The 19,636-nt window shown below is 40.5% G+C and overlaps 1 protein-coding gene across 11 annotated transcripts in view; it reads left to right on the top strand.

Annotated features, from left to right (window-relative positions):
* Window positions 1–19,636, top strand: part of rbfox1 (RNA binding fox-1 homolog 1) — a 273,311-nt gene that overhangs the window by 164,076 nt on the left and 89,599 nt on the right. The window lies entirely within an intron of this gene.

The following is a 19,636-nucleotide window of genomic DNA, read 5'->3' as shown; positions in this document are numbered from 1 at the left end:
TGTAAAATTGTTCAGATCTCTTCTGATACTCTAATGGGTCTTGTTCTTAGGACAAATATCTCATACACAGAGGATGAACACCAAAGTTTCAATTTGATTTAATAATTTTGAAACGCAGCTTTTGCGCAGCTTGTGCGTGTACTACGGCATTTGGTCAGTAGGAAGTCCTTATCAATCTAAAATCATTATGAGTCAGAGTCGTTTATAACACTTGTTAAACATACCTGAAAATACCTGAAACAATTTGAAGAACGGCAATATAAATATTCCTATAGACATTTCCTGGAATAGCGTTTGTAATGGTACTTCTTCTGTGGCACAAAGGGAGTTTCTGCACGAGAGCGCCCCCTGACTTTGGGATGTGCCGGGATTTCATCGTAATTCATTAAAATTCATTCAATGAGAAAACGCACATTTGCACAATAATCGTCCCTAGCTGCATGATTAAACAGTGTTTCAGTTTGGTGTGGGTCACGGTTTTAGGGTCAAGGTTTCGGTACGTTTCGGTGTGTGTATGTTTACGGGGACAAAAAGGCTACTGTCAAATTCAAAGAAAATACAATTATTTATTTGGTTTACAAACACCTAACACGTTGATCACAACAGGCTTAATTACAAAAATAAAAACCTAAGCAGTTTTTAAAGGGACAGTTCACCAAAAAATGAAAATTCTGTCATCATTTACTCACTCTTGTGTTGTTACAAGCCTGTATAAATGTATTTGTTCTGAGTAACACAAAGGAATATTTTTTGAGAAATGTTTGTAACAAAACCGTTTGTGGACCCCATTCACTTCCATAGTAGGATAAAAGAATACTATGAAAGTAAATGAGGTCCACAAACAGTTTGGTTACAAACATTTCTTAAAATATCTTCCCTTGTGTTCATCAGAACAAAGAAATTTATGCGGGTTTGTAATAACATATAATTGAGTAAATGATGAAACAATTTTCATTTTTGGGTGAACTTTAATCAACATTTTCACTTCAGAGTACTTGCATTATTTTACCACATGTACCAACATACGGTGCACTTGAATATAAAATAGCTTAGAACACTGGGTTATTTTTATATTCTATGCCACTATTTTCACATTTTTGCGCAAGAAGATCAGTTTGTTAACATTTAATCACAGAAGGCAATGTGTGCCGTTTCTGTCTCACCTGCGATCGCGTGCTATCAACAACACCCTGGTGATGCCGGCGCAAGCGACTCGTCATATTAGATGTATTGTCTTGAGCATACAGCACTCACGCCGTGCGAACTATACAGTTTTGTCCACGTTTTCTTGAGCATCGCTGCTGCAGTAGACTTAAATGAAGCGGGTGGTGCCTCTATTAGCGGTTTTTCTTCTTTTCTTGCTGTGCTAAACGGTCTACAACACACACACACCAACACGTGAGGAGGAATTGTGGGGTTGATTGGAAAGGTACTCTCACGTAAACACACGCAGAGCGTATTCAGAACCACACATAAGTGGTTTTATGCGTTTTTTTTCACCAAACTATATTAGAAATGCGTGCTGAACCGTGTTAGGATAACGGGACGGTTAGAGTCTTTACCCTTTCACCCCTAATTTTTAAACAAATGAAATGTTGGTTAGAAAATTACACGTTTTTCTAAGGCTCCTGCATTCAGCTCTCCTCTGAATCTTCGGTAACATGTGTTGAACCTTCCCAACCGCCCACTGACACAACAGAGCAGCCGTGAGTAATTCTGAGGATCAGGAAAGGAAAGAAATAGACAACAGGAGAAAGGATGCAGGAGCAGAAAGGAGAAAAAACGCAGACACCTTGGGGTAATTGCGATGCAGTTAAAGATAAGGCACTTCAGGGTTTCTAAGGTCTCCGAGAGACGAAAGTCCTCTTCGGGGCCAAAGGTTGCTGTGAGAAGGTGACATCTGACTGAGGTTTAACCTCTCTCTCTCTCTGTGTCTGACACTCGAAACAATGCCACAGAGCTGTGCAATAATCCGCTCGGCATTCCCCTGCTGTTAATCGCTAAAGATAGCAGCGACCGAGAGGGTTTTCTTCTGTTTAATGAATCAGTGATTGCTGTTATAGATACAGAAAGATTATTGTTGAACTGAGTGTCAGAGTATTCGAGCCAGTGGAGTTATTTTCAACCCTATGACTCATGCACGTCTCACCGGAGATTGTCTCCCCGGCAAGCTTTTGGAACGAGGAACCTGCAAATAAGCGATCGTTTCTGTTGTGACACAAAGCGGTCGTGTCTGTGTCCATTGTAAACTAATATAGAAACCGCTGGCCGTACCCCAGTCGCTTGTTGAGCCGGCATTCCAAATTTGACGCGTTTGCTTGAGCAGGCTTTTAAACCCCGGAAACAGCAAATGTGTTGCGTAAGCCGGCGCGAAAGAGCAAAGCAAATGAGTTGTGTTGTTAAAAGCAGTGCTTCTTAATGCTTGGCAGGCTAATAGAGAGCCATGCTAATATGTTTCGCCACCAAGACCCCTTGGCAGGTAACGGCTTGAAAGAGGGAGGGGGAGAGCCAATTAAATTCTCCTTTTTTGAATATTGACCGGCTTGTTATCTGCGCCGAAACCCCGGAGTCAGAATTGCTAACCTCGGCAGCTTTCACAAAATGCTTTTCAACTGCCCAGAATTATGTGTGGAAAAATGCTGAGGATGGCAGGATCAAATGTGCGGTTTTAGTTATCAAGCTTAATACCTCCATTTATTCTGGAGACTGTGTGAGCTGCGACAGGTTTTTTCTCCTCCCAGGTCAGTGAAATGGCCTGAGGAAAAGCAGTCAGTCATTCAGCATGGATCTGCTGTGCAAAGTGCTGTCACTCATACATTGTGAAGAGGCATTTTCCAGTGAGAGTAGCACTGTTAGCCCTAGTATCCCATAAGGCCGTGCACACTTCCCATAAAGCACTGCATATTCTTCTTGGGAAAAAAAGCCAAGTGAAAGCGTGCCACCATCGAATTTCAGAAAGTATTGTTGAGAAAATTGCAATTTGGCAACTGACCGGTAGCATCAGAATCTAACAGCTGACGATAAAATTACATCCTCTATATTTGTGCAATAATATTATAAACAACAGACTGATATGGTCATCATGTGTAAGGAACTGTTATGTTGTTATTTCAAATGATTCTGATTCACCAATTTGAAGTCAGATCTTAAACGTGCATCTTGCATATGCTGTGGATATTGGTGCGAGATGCAGGAGTGCCAAACAAGGCTGGGAAGGCTTAGCCAACATGTTTTCGGAAAAGGAAATATCTCAGTGGCTGGCAGTTGATGTAAGTGCTTGTGCAGGGTTTAATTTAATTAGAGTGCTTCATAATTTAGCCGAGACAGAACGTACAGAAGCCTACATCTCAGACAGGTTCCCCTCCACCCCCGTGAGTCCACTCTGAAGGGAAATGCCACCGCTTGACCATATAAAATAAAGATTCATTGCCGGCGAAGCTGTAAACGCAAGCGAGCAAATTAGATTAATCAAAGTGTCACCAGTGTCAAACCAAACAAATAGCAGAGGGATCTAAGTCAAATATGATGTCTGAATATGTGCAGATCTACCGCGGGCTTGGGCTTGTTGTGCGGGGATTTATGACAGGAAGTTGACGGTCTGGTGGAAATAACCTTTGTGCTCCAGATAAACTGGAAATGCCCTGGGAAGGCCTTAAGGCCAAACAAATTCAAATTCATCATTCAACCCCAGAAGGGCAACTGTCCATGGTGCTGATTGTGACCCGCAAATGCATCCCAGGACACATGTGAGTGGCAAATGGCACTTTCCTTAACGCTTTTCTGCGCTCGCTAAAGCCTCTTTTTATATCATATTGGCAGCTGAAATATGTTTTAGTCACCTGAAAAATGAACCTTTTCATGCATGTTATTGTTTTACTGTTAAGCTCTTAGCGGTAAGTACTAAGTAGACACTAAACATAGACTCAAGCTAATTGCCTTACTGTTGTAGGTAAATTAAGCTAAAATGATTAAATATGTGCTCACACTGTATACTGTATACACACACACACACACAAACAATTATATATGTATATATATATACATATTTGCGGTTATTCCTTTGAAAATTATAATGCATTACAGCAGTGGCTTGTATTGTTTCTGGAAACATACATTTCGCAGGCAGCAACCAAAGGAAGTGCCAGAATTGTTTATGGTATATTAAACTGTATAGACCCACAATTGTGCAATTATTATCATTACACAATAGCTAACATCATATTCTTTTCAAATAATAGGACATGCTTTATTTGTGTGTCAAGATTTTAGCATTTTTATTTATTTATTTGATGCTCTTTTTCCACAAATTTCTCTTCTGTCCAGCACCTTGTCTGAACAGACTTGAGACCCACCCCCATTAAAAAGCATAAAATATACCGGTAACACTTTGCAATGATTATATTAGTAAATGCATTAACTAACATGAACAAGCAATGAACAATATAGTTTTTCCGTATTATACATATTTTTGATAATGTTAGTTAATGTCAATACAGTTATTCATGTTAGTTCACAGTGCATTAACAGTTTAAACATTTAAAATTAACATGAACAACGATGAATAAATGCTGTAGAAGTATTGTTCATTGACAGTTCATGTTACCTAATGCATTAAAGGGATAGTTCGGCCAAAAATGCTATTAAACCTATGATTTACTCACCCCCAAGCTGTCCGAGTTGCATATGTCCATTGTTTTTCAGACAAACACATTTTTGGAGTTTTAGATCTTTCAGTTGATTAAATGTAATGTTACGGGGTTCACGACCTTCAAGTCCAAAAAAAGTGCGTCCATCCTTCACAAAATAAATCCAAACGGCTCCAGGATGATAAACAAAGGTCTTCTGAGGGTAATCCGCGCGGTGTTGTTGTAGAAATATCCATATTTAAAACTTTATTAACGAAAATAAATACCTTCCGGCAGCGCCGCCATCTTAGACTCCTCTGTATTCAGGAGAGAGTGTCAGCGTAGTGTACGCACTTTTCTTAGTGACGTATGAAAAATTCGGAGGGCGGGGGCACAGAGCAGCAACAGAGTAGCCTCCGTAGGCTGCGTACGCTCTCATCCTGAATGCGGACGCGGCTAAGATGGCGGCGCTACCGGAAGGTAGTTGTTTTCGTTAATAAAGTTTTAAATATGGATATTTTTACAACAACACCGCGCGGATTACCCTCAGAAGACCTTTGTTTATCATCCTGGATGGCCGTTTGGATTTATTTTGTGAAGGATGGATGCACTTTTTTTTGGACTTGAAGGTCGTGGACTATGGCTGGACCCCGTAACATTACATTTAATCAACTGAAAGATCTAAAACATTTTCTAAAATATCCAAAAATGTGTTTGTCTGAAAAACGATGGACATATGCAACTTGGACAGCTTGGGGGTGAGTAATTCATGGGTTTAATATCATTTTTGGCCAACTATCCCTTTAACTGTTAACAAAAATATCCTTATTGTAAAGTGTTACCAATATACTTAAATTATTATAGGCTATTATATTATTATCATTGTAATTACATTTATTCACGCACAGCTGATTATAAAGTGTATGTTTGTGAAGTGTCAGCGATGCTCCAGTCTGAATAGTCTGGTTTTAAGCAGTCAGAGGGTAATTTCTCATGCGTTCACATTCAGTGTATTTTGGAAACAAGGTCCGACTCTTGTGTGCTTCATTGAGTGAAAAGCTATTTGTTGAATTGCCGGAGTGATTGAAGCTCTCTGGGCGCCTCTGCAGCACAAGCTGGATTTAAATGAGTTCTCGCAGCATCCATCATCTTTTTTCTTTAATTTAATGTATAATCTATGGCCCATTTGGCCACCCGTCACTCCGTCTTCTGATGCCTCAGTGTCCTCAGTGTTATGGGCCGACCGGAAATGTTGGCGAAATGGAGCTGCATGGGTTCAGCTGCATTTAATGTGTTTGATGAGAAGGGTGAGATGTAAATGACTCCTGTGGGAATGTGCTTGTTTATTTCACTCAAATATGAGAACATGCTGGAGTAAATGAAACATGGCTGAGGGACATCAATCAGAAGAAGGGCCTGTTTATACAGTAATTACATTCATGGATTAATGAAGGGAATCTCTCACTCCTTCACTTTCCTGCATTTCGCTTACACACTCCCTGTTTTTTCTTTCATTCCTTCCTTACTTCCTTCCTGCCTTCCCGTCTTTCTTTCTTTCCTTCCTTCCTTACTTCCTGCCTTCCTTCTTTTCTTTCTTTCTTTCTTTATTTTTGTATTCATTCATTCGTTCATTTCTGCCTTCCTTTCTTTTCTTTTCTTCCTTCCTTCATTCCTTACTTCCTTCCTTACTTTCTTCCTGCCTTTCCGTCTTTCTTTCTTTCCTTACTTCCTGCATACCTTCTTTTCCTTCTTTTCCTTCTTTTCTTTCTTTCTTTCTTTCTTTCTTTCTTTTTGTATTCATTCATTCGTTCATTTCTGCCTTCCTTTCTTTTCTTCCTTCCTTCATTCCTTACTTCATTCCTTCCTTCCTTCCTGCCTCTCTGTCTGCCTTTCTTTTTTTCTTTCTTTCCTTCCTGCCTTCCTTTCTTCCTTTCTTTATTTTTGTCTTCCTTCCTTCCTTCCTTCCTTCCTTCCTTCATTTGTTCGTTCGTTCATTCATTCATTCATGCATTCCTTCCTTTCTCTTTCTTTCTTTCTTTCTTTTTTTCTTTCTTTTCTTTCTTTCTTTCTTTCTTTCTTTCTTCCTTTCTTTCCTTCCTTCCCTCCTTCCTTTCTTTTTGCATTCCTTTAATTTCTTCTTTCCTTCCTTTTTTTATTAATTCAATTATTAATTCATTCATTTTTCCCGACTTTCTTCCTGCCTTCCTTCCTTTCTTTCCTTGCTTCCTTCCTTCCTTCTTTTCTTTCTTTCTTTCTTTCTTTCTTTCTTTCTTTCTTCCCTTACTTCATTTCATTCCTTCCTTTCATCCTACCTTCCTTTCTTTTTTCGTTCTTTCTTTCTTCCTGCCTTCCTTTATTTATTTATTTATTTTGTATTCCTTCCTTCCTTTCTTCATTCATTCATTCATTCATTCATTCATTCATTCATTCATTCATTCATTCTTTTATTGCTTTCTTTCCTTCCTTCCTTCCTGTCTTCCTTTCTTTTCTTTCTTTCTTTTCCTTTTTTCTTTTTGTATTCCATCCTTCCTTCCTTTCTTCATTCATTCATTCCTTTCTTTCCTGACTTCCTTCCTGCCTTCCTTCCTTTTTTCTCTTTTTTCTTTCTTTCTTTCTTTCTTTCTTTCTTTCTTTCTTTCTTTCTTTCTTTCTTTCTTTCTTTCTTTCTTTCTTTCTTTCTTTCTTTCTTTCTTTCCTTCCTGCCTTCCTTTTTTCCTTTCCTTCCTTCTTTACTGCCTTCATTCCTGCCTTCCTTCCTTTCTTTATTTCCTTCTTTCTTTCTTTCTTTATTTATTTTCTTCCTTCCTTCTTTTCTTTCTTTTTTCCTTCCTTCCTTTCTGCCTTCCTTTCTTTTTTTTATTCTATCTCTCTCTCTCTTCCTTTGTCTCTCTCTTCTCTCATTTATGCCTGTGTCGTGTGTGCTTGATACAGTACAAAATGTTTCCCTGTTTGCTTAATTTTATTGTTTCTTTTTTAAAGCTTCTCTCTAAATAGTCTTCAGTAGAATTATCACATAGAAATTAATATTAAAAAGAAATTCAAAGTCACTTGTGCCAAAATACCCACAGTTCAGTGGTTAAAGTATAATAGGAACAATTTGTTTGTGCCAAAATCTAGTAAAATTTCACCATGAATGAATTTTGCCTCACAGTTACTAAATCATCATGTTCCCATTTTGGGGGAATTTACAGTATTTTTTTCTGTTCAAACAATTTCTGCTTTTCCAATTCAATGGTAGTTTTCATGTCATAAGCGATTTGTTGGGCTATCCGTTCACTCCATCCAACGCCAGGGGGAGTGTTCAAGCAACATTTTTACAGCATTTATTATTTTTGCTATTTTGTGGTGTCACGTCAGTTGCGCTAGTGCCAGTGTGTAAAGTGGGTGTAAAAACCGGGCGCTTCAGCTTTAAAAAACTACGTGGCCTTTTGAATAGGTTTTAATTTGTATGACACAAGTTCACCGTAAGTGCAGATAAAGAGAATGGAAGCTGTGGATCACTACAACATTCCTCAGAGGAAAAATCACCATCAGTATTCAGCCTACAAAGCAGAGGAATGTCTCGGGCATCAGCGACATTAGAGCTCTTATTACAACCATAAACCAATAATGAAAGAATATGTAAAAGAACAGCATAGGAGACATATATTTCAGGAAAAGGGTAGCATCCCAACGGAAGAAAACAAATGGCACCCTTCACTCCAGAGAAGGAATGGCTCTAGTTAAGATTGATTGCTCTGGCGTCTCAGCAGTGAGGTAAAGGGAGAGAGCGAGAGAGAGAGAGAGAGAGAGAGAGAGAGAGAGCAAGAGAAAGTGGTTGTGGGAGGATTGACCCTGTGAAGCTGCTGATTTCAGCAGTCTCGTTCAGGGGACTGAAGTCTCATATATTGCCTCGACCGGCTGTGATTTGTCTGGAGCTCGCTGTCGATTTGCGAGGACTGACACGGTACACGCCACCTCTGTAGAAAACCTCCAACAAAGAGCGTTTCCTCATGACTGGCTAATTCTCTTTGTTATTTCCCATGATGCAGCAAAAATGGCCGGCTTTTTGGCTAGGATGTACCCCCAGGCTGTCTTATGTCAGGAAACCTTCCCTTTAGCGGAAGAGCAATGTTGACATATACGAGTCCACGAGGACGCATTTTAAAAGCGTGTCCTGAATGAGCTTCCTTTGAATGGCACCGAGCTACATTTGAGGAGAGAAAATGGAGGTCAGAGTCAGTCCTAGACGCATTAAAGTTTCTTTAGCGAAGCTCTTCTGAGACCTCTCTTAAACCTGTTAGTGACACTTCAAGCTCAATTCTGGAATCAACTTTGAAAGAAGCAGTTTTTAGCATATTTTCTTGTTCTTGGCGTATTGAAAATCAACAGCGTTATCCAAGCCTGTGCCTCTTGCCAGTGGTTTGTGGGCTTGTGCCTCGGTCGCGCCGCGGGGCTACGGTTGTGAATCAATACGATTCCTTAACCTGTCACACTCCCAGCATTGTCACAATACCAGTTTTATGAGGGTGATTTAGGCGTGGGCTGAGTCAATCAATCACAGAAAAGGGCTGTGCTAAATGATCATTTGATGTGGTGAAGGATGGAGATGGAGGGAGATTGGTACCCGCTCCATGCTTCAGTATAGTGAGAGAAAAAGAGAGAGAGAGAGAGAGAGACTTCAAATGAGTTAAGCCTTGTGTTGGTGCATGGCATTTGTAGACCCACTATAAAACCCAAACATTCAAAGGGTGCCTATGCAGTGTGCACTGCTCCCATCTTACCAAGATGACCACTTCGCCAGGCGTCATGGGCGATTTGAACGTACACCCTCTGTTAAAGCGTCCATGTTTCTCCTCATCAGTTCTTCCACGACATAATAGACATTGTGAGGAGCTCAAAGATTATCGGATTGTAAATACTCCTCAAAGCGGCAGGGTGGATGGAGGCAGGTGGAGGAGCTCCCCGCAGCCTTGGCCCAGACAATGCAGTCAATTAAAATGAGATTGTGTGTGTGAGCGGAACGCACTGCAGAGAGAGAGAGAGAGCGAGCGCGTGTGCCGGTAATGCAGTGGGGGGAGAGTGCATGAGCATTATGCACGTGGCCCAGATCAGTAAAGTGATATTTGGGGGATTCTCCATCATGGCAGGCAGGCGGGCCAATGGGCTGATGGCTTCAGCAGTCGGCGCGGGGCTAAATTAAAGTGTCAGGTGGCAGAATTGTATTTTATTTTCTAATATGCTCGGCTGTTAGCTGTGGAAATGTTTTTTAAGGGTGGATGCGTAGAGAAGGGATTGAAACCGGTACACTGGTCTTATCACGTAAGACGGCATATTTGTAATTTACGGCATGAGACGTCCTCGCCGTCCCAGCGATGCTTAAAGGGTTGCCGATGATTAATTGGGGGAATCTGAAAGGCCAGGCTTTTATTGAAGGTTTTAAAAATGTAACACTGCTGTAAGAGGCATGAATGATTTTATTTTCTTCGTTTTCATTACACAGGAAAGTCACCACAGGAACTGTTATATAATATAATGATATATGTTTGTAGGTAATTTCATTTTTTTACATGGTACTCTCATGCATTAAATGAAAAAATGCTTTCATCCTGTTCATGTCAATAATGTGATACTGGGTCCACTATAATGTAAGAGCTATTAGATTACTTTAGTACAAAATGTTTACCATTACGCCATAAAAATGGAGAAAATACTGCTATTCTCCCGCATTAATACTTTAAGCAATTCCTTTATTGCCTATTTACCTTTAATTGCGGTTGAAGGGAAGGAGAAAATATGAGAGAGATGTGGAGAGACGGCAGATGAGGGCAGTTAAGTACTGTATCATTTGCAAATAACATTAAATTCAAGGCTGACAGAATTTTTCCATTTCTGTAATGGAGGGTTTTAGAGCGCCGTATTGTTTTTACGCTGACCCCGGCCAATTGTTTAGTAATGTTGGGCTGTCAGCCACTCTTCTCGACACCTTGACATCACCCGTACGCTTTTAGCTGGGAAATGACTCGCTGTGAACCATGAGGGAGGGCACTCACTTAAAAAACAACACCATCATAAGCAAATTGGGAACCTGCTGAGCGCCAATCCAGTCATCCCTTTCAAATCTTGCCTTCGTCCTCACTCACTGTCTGCACACCAAAAAAAAAAAAAATCCAAGTGGCTTGCACTGATAAGTAGGTTAAGCTCCTATCTGTTAATTAGGCTATTCCAGATGTGACTAATTTACCAGCCATGGGCATACAATATGCTAAACGCCAGGGAATTAAAGCAACGGAGAGAGGGACGCTCCCCGTGTGCATTCTCTCTGATAGGACAAGTCATTTCAAAGCCCCAAAACCAACACAAGTTGCTATTTTTAATCATTGCTCACCCTATCTGTTCCCACATAATAGTGCCCGCTCAAAATTAAAACATTAAAGGAAATTGAGATAATTGTCATTATCTGTAAAGTCAAAATCCTTGCCGCTTGCCGGAGCTGTCTGAAAATGCAAATGAGATTATTATTCAATTATCGCACTCTGAAGATGAGATACACGGACTTGGTTTTGTACATGCAGATGGATGTCCTGCTGCATCGCGCTTTCTCGTGGCAAGCAGGTCTGTGTGTTCTGTGTACGTCTGTGTAATTTTTTAGGACCCCAGCAGATGCTGCCAAAGTGCATTGTTTGCACATAGACAGAGCATATGCCTGTGTTTTTTTGTCATTTTTTATTATTTTTTTATTTTAGAACCATCCAGCATTCAATAATGTTGTGATTATGTTATATTGGTTATATATATATGGATTTTTGAAATACAACGCATTTAAGGGTGACATGTTGGATCCATAGGAATCAAACCTTTGATCTTGGCGTTTACAAAAAGTGAAATTGTAAGATTGTGCATGCAAAATGCATTGTGGTGCACGTTACAATGTGGCAACCTGCGTTCCCTTTATTCTGCACATTTTCATTCAGCACGATGCTTATTCCAGGAAAGAACTTTGAATGCCCGGCCTGATGAAACACTCCCATGGGTCGTCCTTCTGATAATTCTGAACGAGGCGTCTTAATTGCAGACATCACGTCTGTGCTGTTCATTAGCAGGCACCGGGCCGCAATGCAGAAGAAACATTTACATGTTGCCTGGCACAGGCGAAATGTCTAACAGCGGCAAATCTCGACTCCTTTTATTGGAAGCCCACAGCTTCACAGGCGACTGATAGAAGTGGGTTAAAATGATCCCTTTGGTCATATTGCAGTTGCTTGGAAGACGAAAGTCCCAGAGTGCTACACGTAATCTGTTTTTCCATCCATCACTTTCTTTCCATCATATATCTTTTGCATCCTTTTTTTAATGAATGCATCAGAGATGCTGTATAAGCAAATGTTTTGTTATATGTTTTGATGTACTGATTTTGGCTGTTAGATGGTCTGGGCTATTATGAAAATGTGTGAATGGACGTAGGCATGTCTTACTAAAACCCCAGATTATGCAATTCTGCTTTAGTCTCATGTATTTAAAAATAAAAACATGTATTAATATGAGTAAAGATTCAAAATATCTGAAGTATTCTGAATAAATTCAGGCTAAAGTCTCATAACTTACACCTGGCGCAATGCGACGGCAGGCGCAACATGAGTGTTTAGAACCGCCGTTATCATTTTCACGTCCAGCATCACGTTGTTTAAATAGCTAATGCACTTGCACCCATCTGTTCGCCCATGGGCTCGCTGGTCTGAAAATGAGGTGTGTTCAGGCGCATTGTTGGCGTGGTGCTATTTTGAGGCAAGTGAAAATGATTGCACCATTGACCTGGTCTACTCTAAGGTCAATGGTGCAGTATTTTTTTATTTATTTAAAGGGCGCGTTAGTAAGATGCACCTACAGGCGAGTGCCCAATGCGTGTACACTGTGCTTATCACACACACAGGGCAGCAGCACACAACATATTAAAAATGAAAGGATTACAATGTGAAAGATGGATAAATGGAAAATGGATAGTCATTGCATGTATCAGAATTACCTATTTGCAGTAATGATGAATGAAATTGGTTTCCTCTCTTGAGAGGCGTTCAGTCTTTGCCCTTGCAAATTCTGCCATGTAAATATCGAATCGGCCATGGTGCAACTGCAGGGAATGGAAGATGAGACTTTGATTGGTTTATTGCATATTACGACCAAAACATACCTATGACTGAGAATAGGTAAAACCATTTTTTTCCGCCGTTAAACTAGCAAGTGGATTCGGACATGCCTGAAAGTGCAACTGTGCCATGCACCTCAGACCATGCGCTTAGATTGTTTAAAAAAGTCACGTAATCTAACTCTTTTTTACGTTATGTAGGTGATGTTTTTATGTACAAATCACAAAATATATGACTTAATGCTTATGCTGGTTTTTACAGACAATAATGTTAGTACTAAAACATTCCAACAAAAACAACATAGTAATAGTAATAAAATAAGTGATCCCTGCTGACTGAATGAAGATTATTATTAACACAACTCAAGTGTAAAATATAAAAGGCTTTAAATGACACAGCACGACGGCAGAAATGTAACTCTGTATACTCAATATTTGTTGAACTTTCATTTTGTTGGTAGGTTTGTTGGGATCAGCAGTGCAGCGGTTGGGTCAAGTGAATCTGAAGTCTCGGGGACTTGGCGAGTTTATTAATGTCTCTAGGCATGACCCCCTGACCCTGTCAAATCAAATCTTCTGTGTGCTGATCCACATCCTCAGAAAGAATGGCCTCGGATGATAGATTTTGAGTGAACCGCAACCCCTTCAAAATGACATGTACCAAAGTGCTCTCATTGCTCAAAAGCCAGTTAACCCCCATCGCCTCTTTGACACAAAAGCGAGAGACCTGGAGTGCCATCGTATTTTTCGTACACTTTCCACTATATAAAAGCCATTTGTTTATAAAACACATTAGCCCACATTCTCAGATTGGGTCCAGGGGCGAAACAGCCCATGTCTGTTATTACTGCCAATCGGGTCCCTCGGTATTCAGCTCTTTCGGCCCCTGTGTGGCTCGGAGGACTGCGGCTTGCTTAGTATTCAGCTGGGCTGTTTTTTTCTGTGTGTGATGAACCCTACTCAACACTGTGTTTACTGAAATGGGAAGTGACAGATTCACTAAGGAATAATCTTCCTGCCATAGAAACAGATATTATCCCTGCTCGCACATTACTGTATGGCCCAGCAGGTAGAACTGCGAGACCCCCAACAATACACCCGTTTTTATTGATTTTCGTCAAACTAATTTGACCAAAATGGGTTGCTGTGTTATTAGGTAGCGGAGGTCAGTGGAAAGTGTGTGTGTGCAATGTATATGTGTGTGTTTTTCTAGCATTGCCTGTCTACCCCTGCAGATTTGTGCATTACTGCATATTGTATTATGGTCCTGCTGTGACAGCTGGCAGTTTCTTATTCAGCAGCTTGAAATTACTACTCATTGTGGTATATTTTATTGTTGATATTTTCTTTTAAAGACCCCATGCATGATGGGTGTTCTTACCTGTGTTGGTATATAGCTGTATAGATAGATAGTTAGGGATCTAACATCATCATAGCATATCGGTCTCAGGTGGTTTCAGAGGGTCATGGTGAGGCAGGCCTAGATGGAGGTGTATTGTCTTCATCAATGAGCATTTGTGATGCTCCGCGAGGTGTGAGGAGTCAGGGTGGGCGTAATGGGGGGGCTATGCCATTAAATAAAGTGTTCATTGCTGGCTTTAATTAAATGGTGACTGTGATCTGAGTGGAGCGGGAGATTGGATTGTATGACATATCTCTAGCTTCCGCTGAGAGCTCGCATCAGCTGTGTCAAAGATATCGGGAACGGAGCATAAAGTCAATTACAGCTCCAACAGTGAAAAGATAAAAGAGGGAAAAACACTCCCAAATGCTGTCATTTGAGAGCGTTTCAGACACGTCTACAACAAACTAGAGCCGAGGGGGTTGGGAAGCAACGCAGGTGAACGTGGCACATTTGGAGCCGGGGTCTAGAGAGAACGTCTGGGGTTGTTGGTGACCCAAGGCCTTGAAATGAGCCGCAACAGGAGACCCTTGTGATTGGGAGTGGAGATTAATCCTGGGAGGCAGATATTGTTTGCGCAGAGCTCGCCGCAGTAGATTGAAAACGTACTTCAGGTGCTTGAGGTCACAACTTCACCCTCGAATTATTTCAACGAGGACTCAAGCAGCCCTTCACCCGGTCGGACGCGGCTATGGAGACCCTCTCGAGGCTGAACTCGACGAGACAGCGGGGATTACGCAGTATGCTTGTTTAATCAGCACAATTAAAATGGGTAGGCATTGGCATGGGATAACGCTTAATCTGAAGACCACGTCCTCTGAGAGCTGAGAAAATCCTGTTTGTTTGTGTGCGCGTCTGCCATTTTGTCTGGGTAAAAATGAGGAGTGTGTTCAGACCAGTGGTCTGTTGAATTTTCCTCGCTGAGAATGATGTTAGATGTCGATTTCCTCTGGGAAGGCGCTTAAAATGTATGAGCAGAGCTCTGGTCATTGTTTATTTTGTTTGTCACTGAATTACTTGATATGGCTGTCACAAATATGAATGTCACGGAACCGGATAAACAGCTTTTCAAGATCAGATCGAAAATTGTGATTAAACTACACAAATAAACCATTTCTTTTTATTTATATTTTCAGATACTTTTCACCACAAATGAAAAATCGCAGGTCATACGTTTACGTTTTGACAATATAATTGATTTTCTATTGATGTAGTACCCAGCTGGTCTTATCCTTAATTCTATCACAGAATTTAATGACAGAAAATAAAAGCAATGGGATCTCGTAAGCCCGCTGAGATACAAAAACAGCCTATGCACGGAGATGAGAAACCTCAGCCATCATCTTGAGCTGTCTACGTGAAACAGCATTTATGAATGGCCTGTTCCCGTATCGGCCGTGATGACACTTTTTAATCTTGGAAGTGTTTTTTATAGCATTGTTTATCCGAAGTAGCCAATTCCCAAGTAACCCCCAGCACCACCATCAGTCTGGCTTTGCTTGTTATGAAGGTAAACAGTGTACATAAAGGCGTATTTAACCTGTGATTAATCTTAGGCACTCCGGCGCTGAGCATTTGTAATGTGATAGAAAGTTCTGGATGAGCTTCAAGCCAGGTTTGGATAAAGGCCTCCGCCTGTGCCGCCACTGAATGAGACAGTCATTTTCAATAGGCCCCCGTTGCTCGCTTTTTCTCCCTCTGCCCCCTCCTCCCGCTTCCCCACGTAGAGCGGCGAGGATTCAATGGAATGAATGTTTGTTGATTTCCCTCTGAAATCAAGAAGTAGATTAGTTTGAATTGGTGGGGAATGAGGTGAGGAGGCTAGGTGGTTTGCTATCGCCCAAGCCCATTTTCCATTTCCTGTGTGTGCACGCTGGCGGTATGGGAGAGAGGGCAATAGTAATTACCGTCTGTTTCTTTGGCGCAGTTATGCCACTGATACACATCCACGCTCCCATTATCCCTCGGATAAGCCGAGCAGTTTGTGTTTGCATTCGGATGGTATTACATTCTGGCTCGAGCCATTAGAAAAAGATGTCAGATCTCGCTCACACGCTCTGTAGCTTCTGGTTCATCTTGTTCGTCTTCTCTTCCGGATTTTCTTTTTCAACCTCCGATAATGAATTTAATAACAAAGTAAAATGTGGCAGCTTTTGCCAGGCCGACTGAAGTGCTTAATTAGCTGATTAAAATGAGACAGGATTGGCTTCTCCTCTTTCACATTCAGTCAGCCATTTCACATGACTGTCCCCTTGCCACACCGAACTGACTGCTCGGAGACCCCCCGGGGCGGCAGTTTTGTGCTTTTCTGTCTGATGCCTTTGCCAAAATGTGAAATTACCACGCCACATTCAGCCATTAAAATGCACAGCGCGGTCTGGATTGAAACTGGGGATGAAGCAATCTGTAACAAACTGCAATATAATAAACCAGTGCAGTTTTATAAGAAAAGTGGGATTATTCCCACTTTACACTTATAAATTACGCTTAAGTAAAGGTGAGGATGGTTTTTAAATTATTCAATTGGTGAGGTGTAATCTAAAATACAAAATGTTTGTTATAGACATAATGTAAAAGCGGGGTCAGGTAAACCTGATAGAAGCCTAAACTAAAGGGATAGTTTTGCCAAAAAATGATATTAAACCCATGATTTACTCACCCCCAAGCCTTTCATGAGATGCATATGTCCATCATTTTTCAGACAAACACATTTTCAGTTATTTTACAAAATGTCTTAGATCTTTCAGTTTTTCAAATGTAAAGTTACAGGGTCCACTTTTTCAAGTCCAAAAATGTGCGTTTATCCTTCCCTAAAAAAATCCAAGGAAGGATAAATGGGTTTAATATAATTTTTGGCCAAACTATTCCTTTAAGACACAAGGGTTCTTCGCAGCGATGTTAAAAAAGAACCATTTTCGTTTCCACAAAGAACTCTTAGCCAAAAGTTCCTAAAACCTTTTTTTCACATCTGTATAGTTTTTTAATATGAAGAGCCTTTTGTACAATATTAAGGGGTAAGACTTTACAATAAGATTGTACAGGTATTAGTAAACATTAGTATGCATTTACTATGAACAAAACAATAAACAACACAATTTTTTAGCATGTATTAATTCTTGTTAATTTAAGTAAATGTCAATACAGTTGATTTTATAAATGTATTTGTAACTACTTAAAATAACATGAACAAAGATGAATAAACACTGTAGAAATATTTATTTATTGTTAGTTCATGTTAGATAATGCCTCAACTCAGAGTTCCCCATCCACCGGGTCGCGACCCAGTCTTGAAAAAAAATGCGTCTAATAGCTACGTAATAGCTCAATTGGGTGTTTTGTCCTTTAAGAGCCGACTTCAAATAACATTGATCATTTCCACTTTTGTACTGGGCCGCGCTCTCTCTTGGTCTCTCTCTATCTACCAGCGCATTGGCAATCGCATTGCTGTCATTAGAGTTTAAGCATACTTCTAAAACAAAAATGATCAAAGAATGGCAGAGGTTTGACTTCATGAGTCATTTGCAAATGTACCTTGCAAATTGTGTCAATAAGTGAAGACGTTCAACTCTGTGACATCGCAAATGACTGAAAAGTAATTATCCAGTGACCCTGGCACCATGATCAAAATAAACTGCAGTAGTAATAAACTGTTTTACTGCAGTAACCATATTTTAACGGATACACTTTTAACGTAGGTTTGAAAGGAACCTAAACATTTAGTCATGTGTCAATCACTATATTTTTCAGTCTATAGTCAATCATCGTGCCTTCGCACCCAGAAGCAATTCTTCTGGCATCCCTCCTTCTTCTCATCTCCTCCAGCCAATTTTTTTTCTGTTCTGTTTCATGAACTTGGGGCTCAAGCCTGACTTAAGGTTCGAGCTGCCTTCGTAAACAGCAAGTTTGTTTTCCATTAATTATTAAGACAAAATAGGCAGGCAAACTCATGAAACAATGAAAGTAAAACAATCCGCCAAAATATGGTTTTACATGTCTACTAAAATGAAGCTGTTATTAAATTACCTAGTGGATGGTTATTTGATCTTTACTTCCGTTTAAAACGTTCTGCTTAAAGCCGAAACCTGTCTGTGGTGTAAAAAAGTTTGGGGATCCCTGCCAACTAATGGTTAGCAAATAAAACCTTATTGTAAAGTGTTACCTATAAAGGTTCTGTGGATGACAGAACCATACATCTTAACAATAAACATTTTAAGAACCTTAATTTTTAAGAATGTATATGAGGAGTTTAGATGCAAAAGCCTCTAAAAGCCACCTCAATCAAAAATAAGATTATGATATTCACAGAATGCTCTTTATTATACATTAATTAAATACTTTCGGTTCAAATCTGCCTAATTCCACCCTAAGGCCATTCAGAAATACCGGTTTGTTGGCAGAATCTATTGAGAGTCTGATAAAAATTCTTATTTATAAGAAAACATGTCAGACGCACTTAGCGGGTTTTGCATCCGAGCTCCTCATATGTCATTCAAGTAACCCACGACTAAAGAACTTAATAAATTGCATCCAATAATGATGAGAACATACTTCAGAGTAACATGCATGAAATCAAAGTCTACAAAATGACCATCGGCGTTGTTGTGTAAAATTGAAAGACGACGACGCATTAACCCGTAGACCATTCGTCGCGACGCTGACTCGGCGGGGACCGTGTCGCAGAAAAATAAGCTTTTCGTCTGCATCTTCGCCTCACAGACTGTAACACAAAACTACATTTAAAGCATCAGATTTTGTGGGAGCCTCAATAATTGATGAGCTTGGCTGGATGTGGAGGTTTGGAGACTCGCTTTGCTTTACTGCAACGCTAGAGAAATAGAGAGAGGGGTGAAAGTGTTAGATATTATCTCACATGGTGTAGGTTGTTATGCTGTACCACCCACACTTTAGAGCAAGTGAGCTGTGAAATGTATTCATTGTAACATGGAAAATGGAGGCAAGGAATTGCCTGTAATGTCTGACAGCGAGGGCAGCCAGCCAGCATCACCTGCATTATTTCACTTGTTTGTATTTTTTTTATTTTTTTGTTGTTATTATAGGTCTGGGAAATGGGCAGCAATTTCATTACGGTGTGATTTGGAAAGAAATTGCCCACCATTGAGTGACCCCACAGCAGAGGATCAAATGGGAAGTCAGCTCGAATAAACTTAACAGTGCATTAACTGCAGGCAGCGTTTCTGAGCCCCTGAGCGCTGTTCTTCATCCAGTGACTCCCCCTCCCTTCCATTAGCTCCTCATTTCGCTTGTTTCCTCTCTTTCCTTCGCTGAAACTGTGAGACAGCTACTGTATGTTTGTACCTCAAGGCGAGGCGGCGGAAAATAAGGGGGGAAAAGTAGATTGGCTGCAATGTATAGGAATGAGCCGTGCGGACCAATGGAGTGTGCCGATGGCCCCTCCCATCTGCATATCTCGGCTTCTCCGCAGCTTGTGAGAAACAGCTTGATGAATAACACAGAGGGGACTTGTCT

The sequence above is a fragment of the Paramisgurnus dabryanus genome, chromosome 3 (genome assembly GCF_030506205.2).
Source record: "Paramisgurnus dabryanus chromosome 3, PD_genome_1.1, whole genome shotgun sequence".
Classification (NCBI taxonomy): domain Eukaryota; kingdom Metazoa; phylum Chordata; class Actinopteri; order Cypriniformes; family Cobitidae; genus Paramisgurnus; species Paramisgurnus dabryanus.
Note: the sequence above shows the minus strand (reverse complement) of the source record. Positions and strands in the feature narration are given on the sequence as shown.